At 40.3% G+C, this 17,368-nt stretch overlaps 1 long non-coding RNA gene across 1 annotated transcript in view; it reads right to left on the bottom strand.

The window, feature by feature from the left end:
* Nucleotides 1-16,736, bottom strand: part of LOC308182991 — a 48,699-nt gene extending 31,963 nt beyond the window's left edge. Inside the window, exons 1-2 of the long non-coding RNA XR_013942185.1 lie at nt 16,356-16,736; nt 11,526-11,615 (exon numbers count right to left, since the gene is read on the bottom strand). This is a non-coding gene — a long non-coding RNA (uncharacterized lncRNA). The remainder of the gene's footprint in view (nt 1-11,525; nt 11,616-16,355) is intronic.
* Between the last annotated feature and the right edge of the window lie 632 nt (nt 16,737-17,368).

The raw sequence follows: 17,368 nt of genomic DNA, 5'->3' as shown, positions 1-17,368 counted from the left end.
CCTCTGCATGCAAATTTCAACAACTCTCACACCATAATTAGATTAGCGTTGTTTATGCTTTAGAGTATTTAAAGTCTGAAATTAGAGGCAATAACTATAAAATAGAGTGATAATTAATGATAATAACTAATTCCTGCAGAAACTGGGCCGGGTCTTCACAGTAACAACACTTTTTATTCACAACAGCTACTTTATGGTACTTGAAATTACTTAGTAATGCTCCTAAGCTAAATTTTATTAGCATGGAAAACTTTCAACAGTACAGGGGGCAGGTTATTTGTGTTCACATTTAGATTGCCTGAGTTTTACATGATTTCTGACTGCCTACTCTGTGACACTAAAATATATTACTGAAGTGGATTTGACTATAAGCAGATACTTTGTCCAGACACTAAGAACCTCGAAAGAGGCTTTATACTAAATATGCCATTCCTGACTCAGCAGCTGCCAACATGTGATGCTGGAGAAGTTGCTCCTCTGCAGCTTGGGCAGCGCCTTTGTCCTGCGATGGCTCTGGCTTTTTCCAGCCAAACGCGCCTCTTCACTGAAGAAAACTTCTTGCACAACTTCGGCCAACAACAGCAGCAAAAGTCTACTAAAAGTACAAGCCTGAACTCCTGATGTTGTAAAAGCTGGTACAGCTTCTAAATCTTCAGAAGTTTTTTGTATTTTAGCATGGAACAAAGCTTTAAATCATGGAGACTACAGTAAAATTGCTTTTGCTTTTTTAAAAAATGGGTCCTTATACACCAAAAAGTTGAGGGCAAGAGATCAACATGGCAGCAGCTGAGGGATGACTAGAGACACTCGAGATAATAAAACCTATTAACTCTCCAAACTCCAGATTCCCAAAAATCACAGGATTGAAAACAAAGAATTTTGAATGATCTCATTTTGTTTTGACAGAGATCAAGGAAGTTTTATTTTAAGCTTCTGTAAACACAAAAAAGAAGTTGCATGTTAAAAAGCCAAGAAATATTAACCATCAGCGTGTCTGTGCTTTCCAAGTCAAGGTTTATGAAGTCAATACAGAACAGCAGACTCTCTCTCAGATGCAGATATTTCCTTTAGAAATAAACAAGTCCTTCACATAAAAAGGGTATTAACTACCTAGAGAGCTGGAATCAGTTTATCCAAGACCAAGAAGAAAACTTGCACTTGGAGAATTCTCTCCCAAATATTCTGCTATTTCAAGGTCTGAGGCTGCAGTTGCTAGAGACCCTCATCTGAGGTGGGACTCTCAGCTGCTATAACTCCCCGGAGTTTCAAAGGAGTCAGTCTGAAAGAGCTGCAGTGAACTGGTCTGTTATAGTCCATAAATACTTACAGAAACACACAAACACTGAAGCCTACCACTGCTTCCACACAGCCCTTTGTGCATGCATTCAGTGAGCATGAAACGATGCCCATCGGTGCTTGTCTTTGCATCACTCTAGGCAAGCAAGCCCATGAAGGAAAGATGGCTAACCATCTGTATTTATGAAAGGAAGGCAAAGCATGAGCAAAACTTCTTGAAATCACAAAGGATCAATTGTGATACATGTCAGTGTTACTTGTATGACATGAGGTGAGATAGGCCCACCCACCCTGTAAATGCCTAACAACAGACAGGCACTGAAAACCTTACAGTCCAAACATCAAGATCGATACAGCGCGAGACTCTCGCTTGGAAAGTGAAGAGAATTAATTGCTAGCATTACAGTCCAGAGACAGAGTTAAAAAGCTGAAGTCACTGGACCTGCACTCCTCAATAGCTATTCAGTTAGCCAGGAATCTACGCTACTTTTCCTATACAAGGATTTAAATCCAATTAGACTCCCCATTTGGTTGGCAACGTCTATGTATTTACATCACACTCCTTACTGTGGTATCTCAGCATCTGTTCCAGGAAATCTTCCTGAGCACAGCTAGGTCACTCTGTGTCCATCCAGTCAATTATTTTAGGAGTGGTTAGAGATTTCTACTTTTGCAAAAGTAGTTTCTTGGCAACTAATAGAGCTCTGAGGAGACATCCCTCTTGATTACAGCATAGATCTCTACTCTGACACCCCTGAACTTTTTATGGTTGGTTGGAAGTTCTGCAGACACAGAAGAGAAAAAATTCCAGCCTTTATCAGCTGAAGAACGAACATTTAGCTACTGCTGCCACCTTGCTTCTCGACTGGATGCAAAAAAATGCATTGGTCAACTAGCTACCATTTGTGCCTTTGCCTTGCTTGGAACGAAAGCATCACGCAAGGAGCACAGAACAGCCGCGAGCACTTCACACCCGCTTGGCCCTAGTACGAGCGATTTGTACCAGCAGGGGGTTAACAGACACCTTAGCGCCCTTTGACATCAGGAGTAATTTCTCTTCATCTTTTAAGAAATGTCCAAAACGCTGCAAAACAGCTGCTCTTGGGCCTGAGCTTGTGCCCTCTCCCAGAGGGTGAAACAGTGACTCGGAGGTTATCGATCCCAGCTTTCTCCAGCCATCCATAACCTCCCACTCATTAAATCCTGCTTTGATTTGCTACAGCAGTGTAACATGCAAGGCCTTTTTAAGTCCAGATATATGGACTAACAAACCTGGTATTTAAACCTGTTTCAGCTAATCCCACTCATTTGAAATGGAATGGGTTTAAAGAAAGAGCAGTTACACAGCAGGCACTTGACCAAACATCTCAGGTAGGAAAACGGTGAGAGACCTTGTAGGTACATTAGGGGCCTTAATGTCTTCAGCCAATGCATCTGCACAGACAGCACTGTATAAAGCTACCATGTATTCTCACTCATTACTACCTTCTCCATTTGCTAATGGAAGTTAGCATCAGTCCATTAGTACAGAATCCTGTGTTACACGTATCAGTTTAGCTACATCACTTCATGCAGAGGGAACTTGTGGATTATATGTTAACCTCTCTCCCACTTATACGTAAAGATCTCCAGCAAATGCAGCATCCTTTCCCCAAACATGCTGCAAATGCTGGTGTGCTCAAAATACAGGGCTGTATCCAAAACTCCTGGCTCTTACTGTAGGCCTAATGCTTATAAAATATAGACAATTTCAAGATTATTTCCTGAGTGCAGCTGTTGAAGGTGTTGAGCTGGCAGAGTGGGAAAATATATGTGTTGTTTATTTGCAAAGCAGGTACAGCATGAGCATCATTGGTCCCAGCTTTCTCATGCTGCCCCTGCCAATGTATTGTACCTCATCCATGACTGGGCTAAATTCCAGCCAGTGATCTGAGAATGAATGGGGCTGCATCCTATTATCAGTCCTTGGAGCCATACAATCCCCTCAGTTTATGAGCTGTAAAATATGTACTTCTACCTAGTGGCTTCCTAGGGCCAGCATCTTCAGCACAGAAATCAGTAGAGCTTTGCCAAGGTACACTGCTGAGTGCATAGGATGCCATAAGGGAGCTGCAGGGCTGGTAAAGGGACACAAACAACAGAGACAATTCCTTCGTAAATATGGCTGAATGGGAAACAGGTTTCCTGGCATTTTCTCTGTTCATCAGATAGGAACAATAAGATTTTTTTTTTATTTTTATTTTTTTTACTGTTCAACTGAAAATTTGATGCAAGGCAATTGCATACATTATTATTTACTCCTTGCCTCATTCTAAATGCCCAAGATTTCCAAACCTCTTTAAAAAGTACTGTTATAATCACCAAGTCTATATATATATATATTTTTTTTTGCTAATATTGGTAGAATTTTTGCCTTCTAGAACCCTGCTCTTTAAATGTTTGAAAGTTTTATACAGTTCCTACATATATGTTAACAATTTACTATATAGAAATCATGCTCCAAATAAGAAGAAAAGAAACCAAGTATTTGTCCTCATTTTCATTAGGAAAGAAAACGGACTTCTCTTCCTTTCTCACAGAGATGGTGAGGGGAAACTAATTTATGAAGCCTATTCATTTTACTGCCTCCTTATCCCACAATAAACCAAAAAAAAAAAAAAAAAAAAAAAGGCATAGCACAACCTTCCCAGCACCCCAGCCTGGAGGAACATTTACTAATTTATTGGCAGTTGATGGGAACAAAAAAAGAAGCTGGAAAACAGAGATATAAAGAAAGCCTGTCTGTGCCAAGGTTTTTTCACCTTCTCAGTCCCGGAAGAACAAGTTTTTTGCCAAGGCATGAGCTGGTGCAAACTGAAATCTGGGCTACAGACTTCACTGGGCAAGAACCACTTCCTACCAGTTGAGTATTTGAAAAACTCTGAGTTGTCCAGATGCAACCCTCACAGAAGGCATTTTGAATTACTTGCAAATTTGTCTCATAGAACCCCAGTACAAATTTTGTCTTTCCCAGCAGAAGCTACGAGGGCAGAAGTTGCTGGTCTGAAAACAGAGCTTGATAGATTTATGAAAGGATCACATAGCATGGTTGTCTGGAAGAGGAGAGCAGTGAACTAGAAGACATGTGACCTTCATTCAAATATAATGTTTCTGAGTGGTTTTGCAACGAACTTTTGCACAAGCAAGTGTATTCAGTCCTTAATACAGGAATTATTCAGAAATATCACTGGTAATTATGGCTTCATAACAGCGGTAGCTCGAGGTCCCATGCAAAGTCTAAGCTCCAGTTCGGTAAATATTGTACATGCAAACATAAGCAGATGTTATTAACCTTATTTGTACACTGATACTTTAACAGGCTGGAAAAACAAAGATGAATTTACTTGCTAAGGTCAGATAAAAAGCAGCTGATGGAAGTAGGGATATATCCAAGTCTCCTGATTGCCAGTTCAATAGCCTACCCACTTATGCACCTGCCTCCCCAGTTTGGGAGTCCAGCCACTCAGTCAAACGCCTAATGTGTACAGAAGACACTGTGAATTCAGGATGATAACCATGGAATTAATTTCTCCACTTCCCAATCCAGGTTCAAGCACCAAAAGAAAGTCAAAACAGTCTAATGTCTAAGCTACTCCTTCTTTCTATATTAAAAGATGTCAGGAAGGGTTCCTGAATACAAGATTCTCCAACTTCCTACTTTCTGTGCATAAGCCACCTTATAAATATTCCTTTCTAAGCAAGCTCCCTCCCACAGCTAAGGCTTAACTCTTCTTTTAAAGTGAAGAGCTTTCTTCTTTCTGTTAAAAACAAAACAAAACAAAAAACAACACCACAAAGAAAAGCCCAAGCAAACAAAAACGATAAAAATTACAACACAGTAAAGGATTACCTGAAGCTCAGCTGCACACACTGTGCCTCCTACAAAAGATTTACCAAGTTGGCTATTAATTCCAAGAAATCTTAAGGAAAGTTGGAAACATATTTCTTTGAATAGGAAACCTATACTCAGGCACAGCAAGCAGAAAATTGGCTGACGCAGCAGCAGCAGTTGAATGTAATGGGTTACTCATATGGGCTCCTTAATCTCAAAACCAAAGCTAAAATTGCTTTGTCCAGTTTCTGCTGCATTTTCTTTTCATTCCAGGAAACAACAAGCCCACTCCATTTCATTTCCTGACCTTCCTCCACTTCCCCCACCTTTCTTAGGAGGTATGCCTTTGTTTGTTGAGATAGCATTTTCAAGCCCTTCCTTAACATATTTTTTTAACTATTGTGAAATGCACTTGATATTTTAAAAGTACATCGAATTCCAAAATTAAACAGCATACTGCCCCTACACAAAAGAGAAAATAATAGTTACTTATCTATTAGATTGCTATATTCAGAGATTACATGGCTATAACCAGCAGATTCTTTATCTTTCCTTCCTAGCTATGATCAGTGTCATTAGCGCAAGCAAATCTCAAGGTGTAGTGAAAAATATTCCCCTATACATGTACTGTTTGCATTCAGGTTGGGCCATCTCTCACTTTAAGTTGCAGATATCTCTTTCTGCTCTGCTGTGTCAGTACAGCTTGCAGCTCCTCTGCTCAGCAGTGTGCGCTTCACCGGGGCTGGTTTGGGAATGAATTTCAAACAGTTTGTTCACAAAATCTCAGGGGAACTGAGGACTGCAATAACCTCAGCATCTGTTGCTCCAAGTAAAAGGTACACTTCTTTGACCTTGCTTAAAAAAAAAATAAAAGAGAAAAAAAAAAAGCAAGATGACATAAAAAAGGAACAGAAAGCACTTTGCTGTGTACATCACTGCTTTTAGGGAGAAGCAACCACATGACAGAACTGTCAGTCATCCTAATTAATATACCATTGAGATGCACTCAAATACTGTGATGAGACATACAACAAAAGCTGTACAGAAATACTCAGCTCTCTTACAGCTCCTACTCTGGGTACAGATTAAAGGAAAACACCACTCAGCCAGGATGACTGATTACATTTTCATTTGGTAATGAAAATTCTTCTAATAATTATGTTTTGCCAAGAAGTACACAATTTCCCCTTCTGAAAGACTGGTTTCAGAGTACAGAGAAAGCAGAAGAGAGGAGGCTAACATCTGTTTAATTTACAACACTACTGCCTGGAATAGCCTTACAACCATTCATAATTTAAGAAAGTTTCCTTCATGAAATGCCAACAATTTTTGTTTAGCATGCTATTTATTTGCTAACAGGACATCACAGCCTAGTTTATTTACGTCGTAGGGTACCTCCATTCACTACTAGATGCTAATAAGAGTCCCACTGTGGCACTGCAACATACCAAAGTTACTGAGCAATCGATTCTAGTTGTATTTTACAAGAGATTGATTCAACTGACTCCAGTTACACTGTTTCAGCCACTATTCACATACCCTAGATAAAGTCTAGGATTATTTGAAGCTCTAATGTTGTCATTAGATTACCAGGGCTTCTCTTCTATAGCACAGGCAGCCGCTAGACTACCTACCAATATCACCAGTCTGTGCAGCTACCAAACTTCAAGGATAATGTTAGTGTTCCTCTTTTCCCTTTGAAAACACTGCTGTTTATATACACTGTGCAATGGTGCTACTGCCTACAAGAAATGCAAAAGCATGCAGAGTGAACATTTTCTTGCAGAAAATACTGCAGCCTTTATACAAATAGAAGGCTATGCATGTAGAGCCGTCATTGAGTCCAGCACTGATCAAGCGCAGGGCTATGTTTCTGTTTCTGTTGGGGAATCAGGTGCAGTGCATGCCTCTAATTTAGGGATCCTCCTTTTTGCAGGGCTCTGTATCCTGAGCTGGTAAGAAAAGAAAAGAAAGAAAGAAAAAGTAGCAAACAAGTCCCAATCCACAACCCTTCATGAAATCTTATAAAAAGATGGAGAGCAGCTCTTTGCTCAATCAGGTATTGACACGATGAGGGGGAATGGTTTTAAACTAAAAAAGGGGAGATTTAGATTAGAGGTTAGGAGGAAATTCTTCACTCAGAGGGTGGCGAGGCCTTGGAACAGGTTGCCCACAGGGGTTGTGGATGCCCCATCCCTTGGAGGTGTTGAAGACCAGGTTAGACGAGGCCCTGAGCAACCTGATCTAGTGGGTGGCGTCCCTGCCTATGGCAGGGGTGGTGGAACTAGATGATCTTTGAGGTCCCTTCCAACGCAAGCCATTCTACAATTCATTCTGTGATTCTATGAACTCAAGAGATTTTGCCTTGCTACCATCTTGCTTTGCTCTCTACAGCTGCCCTTATAAAAGGCTGTGCTCTGATTCATTCCGAAAAGGCTGCAGGGTGGAGAGAGTGATCCACAAAGTGTGCTCAACTCTTCACCCTTTCCTTTGCCACCTGAGATGTCACCAGGCACAGAAACTTTTCTGAAGCATTTGATTCCGCACCAAACAAGACGTCTTATTCTGCAGTAACCTTCAAAGCATTAGGGAGCATTTTTGAGGCAGTGGTGGTACACCGGCTCCCGGAGGAGGACAGTCCATGGAGATTTAATGCTGTGCAGCCACCGAAAACATGGGAAGGCAATTATATCCACTGCAAATTACACTGAGAACATCAATAGATCAAGGCAGTGATCCAGCAAAGCACTTAAGCACATGCTTAACTTTAAGAGCTCACTCCTCCCAGGCCTGATTCTGCACCATTTTAGAGGAACAGCAAAAAACCCACCACAGGAAAGTTCTGCGCACTACTCTTGCAAGAGACAAGGTGGGGCAGCTGCTACACAGCGAAGTAAGACCGTCAGAAGGGTCTCCATCAGAATGGTCTGATGTTGTTTCACAGTTCAGCCTGCAAATTCCTCATCCCAAAGAAGAATCAATACAAGGCTATTGACCACAGCAGGAGATCAAATGAACTTAAATGGCTACAGTAACTACAGGAAAAAAAAATGTTTCTAATTGGCAGAGGGAACTTGCTGGAGCTGTCAAGTAAATCTTAATAATAAAGAGATGTGTGATATTAAAAACAATGCACTGTTTCTGCATCCATATACACTTTGTTGAAAATATCAAAGTGCTCCAAGTAAGTTAAGCTTCATAATTCACCCAGGAAATTTTCTTGCGAATATACCACCACTGTCTCCCCGTGTCTCTTGAAATGCATGATTGATGGTTTCTGAGAATTTAAGCATTTTGAAGTGTAATTTCTTGTAGCCACCCGTTTATTTGTAGGATGAGCACTAAAAGCAGACACAGAACAAAGCATAAATAGCAAAAACTTAAGCAACAGGATTTCCCTATGGGAAAAGAGGGGTAGGGAAAATGTGTTGCACCCATTGAATTTCAATGGGATCGAAATACCAAGTTAGGCATCTCCAGAAATTCCTAATTTTACTACTAATATATTTTTTCTATTAATAAATTACCCATATGAAGATTCCATTTTTAGTTTTGTACTTCAAAATTATTTAACATGTTTTATTACATACACCTCTGATTGCAAATTGCTCATAATTATTTGTTGCTATCATTATTGTGACAAAGTGCAATTTATTGCCTTAGTCAGTTTTCTTCTGTTCCCCAGTTAGGCTGCAAGGTCACAACTAAGTCTGGAATTAATTACAGAAGATGATAAACCTTTGAGGAGGTTCGCTTTATACTAAATCTTTCACAGCATTAATATACCAGGCAGAATTTTGGTACCCTGAAACTTGGAATTTGCCTTGGGATTAGATCTTAGAAAACAGGTATTTGGTCTCTACCTTACACAGAGCCTTTGTGAGCTTGCACATGACAGATTGGGGCTGATCCCATTCTTCACAGCGTCTCTAAAATACTGCTTCCTATTCCTTTTATTATCTCCCTTTATTTACATTATAGATGCTTATTTCTGTTGAATGCACGGTAAGACACTAATTTTGGCTAGACCGCTAAACATTTTAAATTGAAATCAAGTATAAATAATAAGCTTAGGATTCAGCGTAGTGTTTCTGTGGTCAATGAAGCTGGTCAGCTTTCTTCTGATGGAAGAGCTTTCTTCTACAGAACGTCGATAAAAGCAACAGCTTCCCACACATATACACTGCTTTCATTGATATTATTGTAAGAAATTATTAAGTACAGCAGAAAAATAACACTTCAAATCATTTGAAATATCAGAGCATCCAAGTCAAGAGGTGTGTATTTCATCTTACCATAATGAAACTGCTTGATAATGTCTAAATGAAAAATTCCCAACAAGGGAATTTTGAAAGTTACCTCTGCAAGAAAATCCAGTTTTGGAGATGCTCTAATTAATCCACTGATTTTTTTTGTTGTTTTGTCTTTTAAAGCTTCCTCCTGCAAGCACCTATACCGCCTCAAAATCACAGGAAATGTTTAAGTGGTTAAGGATTTGGGATTAACAGAAACATCACAAACCTCTAGAGTTGTGATCAAACAGGTAGGAACTCTGGAACTCATATACTAGGCTAAGGTAGGATATCTGACTGCAAAGTTACTAAGAAATTCTTGCCAAAACAGTGCCAATGGCCAAGACTCCTTTCTCCTGCCCTCCCTCCTTAATTCTAACTCTTTCAAGCAACTGCTTATGTAAATTTTCACGTTAAAGTTCTGAATAGCTTTTTGATAATGAAAATATTTTCAGTTTAAAATTCTGTAACATTGAAGTAGAAAAGATAAAATCAGATTTTCTTTTGACAACCAGTTAATAGAACAGATATGATACTTGGTTGCAGAGGAGAAAGCTGTCCTCCCTGAAAGCTAACCAGTTAGTTGTAGAGGTAGGCAGCACACACACACGAGACTAGTAGGCTGTTACATTTTGCTGGCACCAGCCAATTCGTAATTGCTGCTGGGCTCTTAATCAACCTTCCACTACCACCAGCATAAGATAACTTCATCCATGTCCTTGTCAAACTGCAGAACATTCAGGGTGTAAAATATAGACATACATATAGGCTTTATTTTCTCCTTGGAGAATTTATGTACCATTACATTCCATTATATTTTTTCAGCTGAATATTTAAACGATGTTGAACCAGCGATCACTAAACCAGGCACCTTTTTATTCAGCAAGGTTAGGATCTTTGACCCCCAACTGCCTCTAACTATAAGATGAATCCGTTTATAATACTGACAAATTATTAATTTTCTGCCTTGACTTTTAATTAAACATTTGGAGTCAGCAGCAGTCAAATCATAACTTCACACCAGCTACAATTTCTAACTTCTGTACGTGACATTATAATATCTTTCAAACATGAGAAGCCAAACATTCTGAAAATGAAACAACCTCATTATTATAGCCATTTGTGATCAAAGAAATGGCTTGTTTTTGTTTTTGTTTGTTTTCATTTTCTGTCCAGAAGGGGATGATCAATGGAATACATCAATTTATAACACTGCTGCTGTAATGCATTCTTGAAACATTGCTGATATTCAGAAACAAACACTTTTCAGTTTGTAAATTTTCTGCAAAATACTTTCCTTCAGCTAGCCATTAATCAAAGGAAATCATAGAAGTTTGCTGTGCTGTCTTTTTTTTTAAAAAAAAAAAAAAAGCTCCATATCCTCACTTTTACAGACAAAGTAACTACACCTGGGATGACAGCACACACTGCAGCATATGCAGCAGATCAGAGGATTTAGCTCATGGGCTTCTCTGGCAAATCTCCTGCTCCCTCCCGGGCCCACAGGGAGTGCTGGTGAAATCAGGCACGGGAGCCACCGCCACACACAGCGGTAACGTTCTGCAATCTGCTGGCTGATGGCAACCTCTTGCCATCAACTCTGGTTTGTGCTGCAGCTCGGTCTGCTGCTCTGTCAGGACGGGAGGGCCATGCCTTTGCTGGGAGCAGCTGCCCAGCTTTTCCTGGTCCTCGTTCAAGTCCACAGATCTTGCCTGTCACTGAAACTGAAGCTATGCCTCTCCTAGCAAGGAACCATGCCCACGTGTTTCTCACCGTCTTTTAGCATCATGAGCATTGCTCAATTAGCTTACAGCTGGTGTACGACCATTTCTAAGGCCAGGGCTATCAGCCTGTGCTGAGGGGCTCACAACACAGACGTCGCAGTAAGTGCTTGGAAAGGTGTTCAAACCGCAGCATGTTATTGTGAGAAACAGCCCCAGTGGTTTCGTGCTGATTTCCTGGGGATGAGGTAATAGCATGCCAAGGTTAGAGTATGCCAATGAGGGTTTTTTCTTATCTGGACCTACACCGCAGTATTTCAGTGGTTGCAATTTCTTGTTAGATACCTGGGTTGGTTCAAGATGCTGTTTGCTCAAGCGTCAGGACATCCTCTCTTGGCACAAACAGCAAGTACACAGCTAACTTCCATTAACTTCCTAGGGAAAGAAGGTACAGAGATTCAATTTGGGCTGCCAAAAGGCCCTGCCAGTTTAACTTTCAGACATAAGTTAACACAAACATAAAAGTGTATGCATATATTAGGTACACAGGAATTTTATCATTACAGATAAAGAAAATTGAGTTTCTTCTTCCAACTCTTCATTTAGAAAACCATACGTAATCACCATGACAGTATTAAAAAAGCAGCAGTAAGGGTAAAGAAAGAAGAAAGGTTCACTTTTAAAAAGAAGCAGTATGTAATTGTAAAGTCAATTTTTCAGTAGAGAAAGGAGAGTAGAGAGAGGAAAGAAAGCCTTGTTATTACCACATCAGAGGATAAATTTCTTTACACTAACTTGGGCTTGTTGTGCAAATGGAAAAACAATTTTGCCTTTATTAGTTTTATAATAGACTTAGCTACAATTTGTTAATTAAAATCCTAAAATTGCCCTAAGTGTCAAGTTAGGGAGAAGTGTGCATACTGGGTAAGCAGTGACAAGTAGCTAAACATGTCATTGTCCTCTTTCTGCTTTGCTGCACAAGTAGAAGATGAGTTCATTTTCACAGACCAATTTCCTCTTACACCACTTCTCATTAATGGGATTTTTATTCTGGGGCCTTTGGAGTCTTTTCCTGAGAATCTACCAATAGCTCAGCAACTGCTGCATGATTAGGGATTCATTTTTTGGACTGTGACCAGTTTTAACTACAGAAATACACTTTTGTAAACCACCAACTTAACACAAACCACAACAGCAACTGTTTAGTTGCAAAATATGAGCTAAACTGTCTAGTGAGCAAGGTCAGCTAGCGAGACACAGCAGCAAACCGGGATATCCTTACTGTTGAGGATACATTAATGCAATTGTTCTTTGCACAATATTAAAGGTAATACAGGTGTTAATTCCATTTACTTGTGACTAATAACACCAGGAAATTAAAACCCTTGAAAACAATTATGTATTTTCACAAAAAGGTACTTTATTTTAGACAGTAAAACAAATGGCATAATAGTACACTTCACCTCCTAAATGAGTCACTGGATGTCTTTTAAGTGCAGAACGATCTGTTAATCTTAACTATTAGAGTAAGAAAAAAAGAATTTGGCTGGTTAATAAAAATCTAGAGCTACAGAGAAAATGTTTGTCACCTATTTTATTGTAGTTTTTTTTTAAATTTAAGCAGGTATCATAGAATCATAGAATGGCTTGTTTTGGAAGGGACCCCAAAGATCATCTAGTTCCACCACCCCTGCCATAGGCAGGGACGACACCCACTAGATCAGGTAGCTCAGGGCCTCATCTAACCTGGTCTTGAACACCTCCAAGGGATGGGGCATCCACAACCCCTGTGGGCAACCTGTTCCAAGGCCTCACCGCCCTCTGAGTGAAGAATTTCCTCCTAACCTCTAATCTAAATCTCCCCTCTTTTAGTTTAAAACTATTCCCCCTCATCGTGTCAATATCTGATTGAGCAAAGAGCTGCTCTCCATCTTTTTTTACAAGTCCTCTTTAAGTACTAAGAGGCTGCAATGATGTCACCCCGGAGCCTTCTCTTCTGTAGGCTGAACAGCCCCAGCTCTCTCAGCCTTTCTTTGTAGGAGAGGTACTTCAGCCCCTTGATCATCTTTGTGGCCCTCCTCTGGACCCGCTCTAGCAGATCAACATCCTTCTTGTCCTGGGGCTCCAGACCTGGACACAGGACTCCAAGTGGGGCCTCACAAGGGCAGAGTAGAGGGGGACAATCACCTCCCTCCACCTGCTGGCCACTCCTTTTTTGATGCAGCCCAGGATGCTGTTGGCCTTCTGGGCTTCAAGCGCGCACTGCCGGCTCCTGTCAAGATTTTCATCCATCAGAACCCCCAAGTCCTTCTCTGCAGGGCTGCTCTCAGTGAGTTCTTCACCCAGTCTGTACTCAGGTCTGGGATTGCCCCAGCTCAAGTGCAGCACCTTGCACTTAGGCTTGTTGAACCTCATTAGGTTCAAGTGGGCCCCCTTCTCAAGCTTGTCCAGGTCCCTTTGGATGTCGTCCCTTCCTTCTGTTGTACTGACTGCACCACTCATCATGGTGTCATCTGTGAACTTGTTGAGGGTGCACTCGATCCCACTGTCTATGTCGTTGATAAAGATATTAAACAGTACCAGTCCTAGGACAGACCCCTGAGGTACACCACTCGTCACTGGCCTCCATTTGGACATAGAGCCGTTGACCACCACTCTCTAGGTGTGACCTTCAAGCCAATTCCTTACCCACTGAATGGTCCACTCAACAAATCCTTACCTCTACAATTTGGAGACCAGGATGTCAGTGGGACTCTGTCAAAGGCCTTGCAGAAGTCCGGGTAGATGACATCAATCGGTCTTCCTTTGTCAATTGATGCAGTCACTCCATCATAGAAAGCCACCAGAATGGTCAGGCACGATTTACCCTCGGTGAAGCCACGCTAGCTGTCTCTGATCACCTCTTTGTCTTGCATGTGCCTCAACATTGTTTTCAGGAGGATCATTTCCATGACTCCAGGTAAGTTGTAATTGTAAAAGTTACTACTAATCATCATCACCTACACATCTCTGTCTTTCACCAAAGCCTATTCACAGTGCCATTAATGAAGTCAGCCAAATGCTTCTGAAGCAGAACATATCCAAGCCTCCCAGAATAATGCAGTAGTAAAATCAGAACTAAGGAGGAGCAAGTTTCCCAATGGACCAATGTCTTCCCAATGGGCTGGGAAGACAACAGCTTAAAACCCATCTTGTCATGGATTTTCTAACACTGTTCTGCTCAGTAAGGCACTGTATTAAGAGACGAAAATTGTTGTTTTCTGAAACAGCTAAGTGTAGCGTGTAAGTACTTACATCACCTTTATTTTCCAGGCATGTTTCACAGAGGGTGCTAAGTACTTACACCAAATATAAAAACGGGCATTATGCTCCTCTGAAAACTCCTAGAACTAGTACTCCTAGTTCTATCTGTAAAGAACTCTGTGTACCTGTAAGGTATGACAGAAGGTCATAAAGGTCTGAATGTGCCTGGCTTTTAGGAATCCTTTTCAGCATCCTATAACCCAGAAAAACTCTAAAACATGGAACTGTTGGACTTCGCTTAACATCTTCAAATCATAACCCTGCTTTATTGTCGAAACAGCTTGTGACTTTCCTAGGGGATTTCAAAGTGTCAGTCATAAATCAGCTGTTTGTCAGAGCTCATGACATTTAGCAATATAGCAGACAGAAAGGATGGAGTGGGCATGAGGTGCTGTCCTCACTCTGCATGGGCAGAGAAGGCAATTTACATGGATAAACAGACAGCTTCAGACAGACAGCCCTGTGCCCCTCCAATTCCATTGCACAGTTGCTTAGTGCTGCAGATCGGGCTTCTCTAATTCTCATTTGGGATTAGGTATTCATGGCAGCAAGTAAGAAATGCAGTGCAGGGAGCCAAGTAACTGAAAAGGAGAATGTTATAATCAGTTACGATAAATGGATCTTCTTTCTGGGAAAGACCTAAGAAAGGACAAAAGTAGATTAAAAAAAAAAAAAAAAGAGGAGAAATATTCTCCAGTTCCCTTTTCACCTAAGGAAAGGTTAAAAATTAAACATAACTATTTGCTGAAATAAAAATTAAATATAAGCCTTAATAAAGTTGGACAGAAGGCTTGTGTGACCACTACCAGCCTCACTTATCTCACTGTCTACACTTAACAACACCCTGCATTGTAAGGAAATATTTATAATCCCTTTCTATGTGGAAAAGTGTTATTAAGACATAAATTGCTCTGTCTGAAGATAGAAAAAGCAAGCAGGCAGTGAGGATGCGGAATATCACCTGTATTTCAGGTGAGCTGATGTGAAACCTGCACTTTTTTTTTTTTTTTGACACTGAAAACTTACACACACCCGAATTTCAAGAACAAAACTTTTGGTTTTCAGAAGGTTTCTTCCCAAGACAAAATACGGGTTCCGTGATGTCCTTTCTTGTTGCTGTTTAGCAATAAAACTCCACTCTTCCCCTCAAAAAAGACTCAAGGGGAAATTATCAATGAGCACTATAACTAAGCCCTTGTCAGATATCAAAGCTATGAGGTTGCTTTTCCATATATTTCCCTTGGAGTTTTGTATGCCTGAATGCTTTCACTCTGCTTTCACCCCCACTAATAGAAAGCAGAACATTATCACAACCAGAAGATAAATCAAGATATGACAAAGACCTTCTGAACAGACATGAGTGCATTTCAATTAAAACTTGGATTTTGCTGTACTAATTGTTCCCATTATGTTAATATCATAATTGCTGCCATTTTCTTACATAATCTTGCTGCTCCTAACAAAACAGAAGAGCAACGCATAGAGAGCTTGAACATGTCATGAGAAGTTTTCAAGGCAGAGAACTGGAGGTACAGTTAATTTGTGAGAAGATTTTGCTAGAGTACTACGAAATAAGGCAAATCGTTAATTCCTCATTAAGTTTAGGAAGATAACCTTTTAAATCATAATTAGAAGATACTTTCCCCCCACTGTTCCCCCCTCCTCCTTCCCCCCCCCCCCCCCCAAAAAAAAAAAAAAAGTGTGTCAGGAACATGTCTTCTCAATAGATAATACAATGAAGTTTTCTGCAATATACTTGCTAATGGATTAATAATTGGATAGTTTGCTTAATAGGAGAGTGCTTATTATTAATAGAATTGCTAACTGTACAAGGTTTGGGAAAAAAAAAAAGCATAGCTAATGATCCCTTACTTTTTTAGAATTGATATACAGAAGAAGGAACACTGCACAACCCTGATGAGAGTGTCTTTTCTTTTGTCCTTTTTCCACTCGTCTTTCTCTTACTGTCCTCTTCCAGCACTTGCACGCACTATAATTGGACACTAACACCATTTGCACCTGGAATCAGCTAAAGAAAGAATCAGCATCTTCATTTCACGAAAAGTTAGAGAATCTTATTTGGAGAGAGCACGTGTTATACAAGTCCAGAGCAAGCAAATAGCATTAAGTCCTAGTCAGATACTGTTTCTTAGCTGTTTCTTCTAGACTATGCCCTCATATTGCTTAATGCTATACAGTGCTGTGTAAGTATGTAGCTGTATTGAATAGTGAAGTTCTTATTCAGTGTTTTCACATTTGAGACATGTCCCAGTCGTATTTCTGGTCATTTCTGACTATTACAGCCTGTTTGGTGGTTTAGTTGAAGAGGTCACCTCCCAGTAGACATGCACATATGTCTTACAAATCATTACTATAGCAGGCAGCTTGTGATGAATTTTCACCCTTGAATATTCCACAGGGTGAAAAAAAGAAGAAAAATGCCACAGAGAGGGACCAATATAAGCAATGACACTGGCTGAGCAGGATTAAATGGGACCTACACTCCTGACGGTATCCAGATAGTAGGAAGTAGATATAGAAATAGTAGTTGAGAGCTCAATGATCACAGAAGAAATAATATTCTCATAGGCATCTTGAAGGTGTTCCATTTAGGTCAATGGGAACTTCCCAGTAGCGTCACAAGGTCTCCCACTCCCAGAATTTAGTTTAAACATGGCACGCATTCAAAGTGAAAATGATGAGTATCAGTGTTGTCCGGAGTAAACAGGGGCGTATCTAAACAGAGGCAAACACTCCTCCTGGCATCATCTTTCTTCCTCTAGGGCTAATAAAAAAATTAAATGACTTGTAAACTATGTAAATAATGAGTGGCCTACTATTAAAGAAGGTTAAATGAATTAGCTTTACTACAGTTCCTACTGCAA

Source organism: Anser brachyrhynchus, assembly GCF_964034855.1.
Source record: "Anser brachyrhynchus genome assembly, chromosome: 26".
Classification (NCBI taxonomy): domain Eukaryota; kingdom Metazoa; phylum Chordata; class Aves; order Anseriformes; family Anatidae; genus Anser; species Anser brachyrhynchus.
This window is presented reverse-complemented; position numbering and strand designations above follow the sequence as displayed.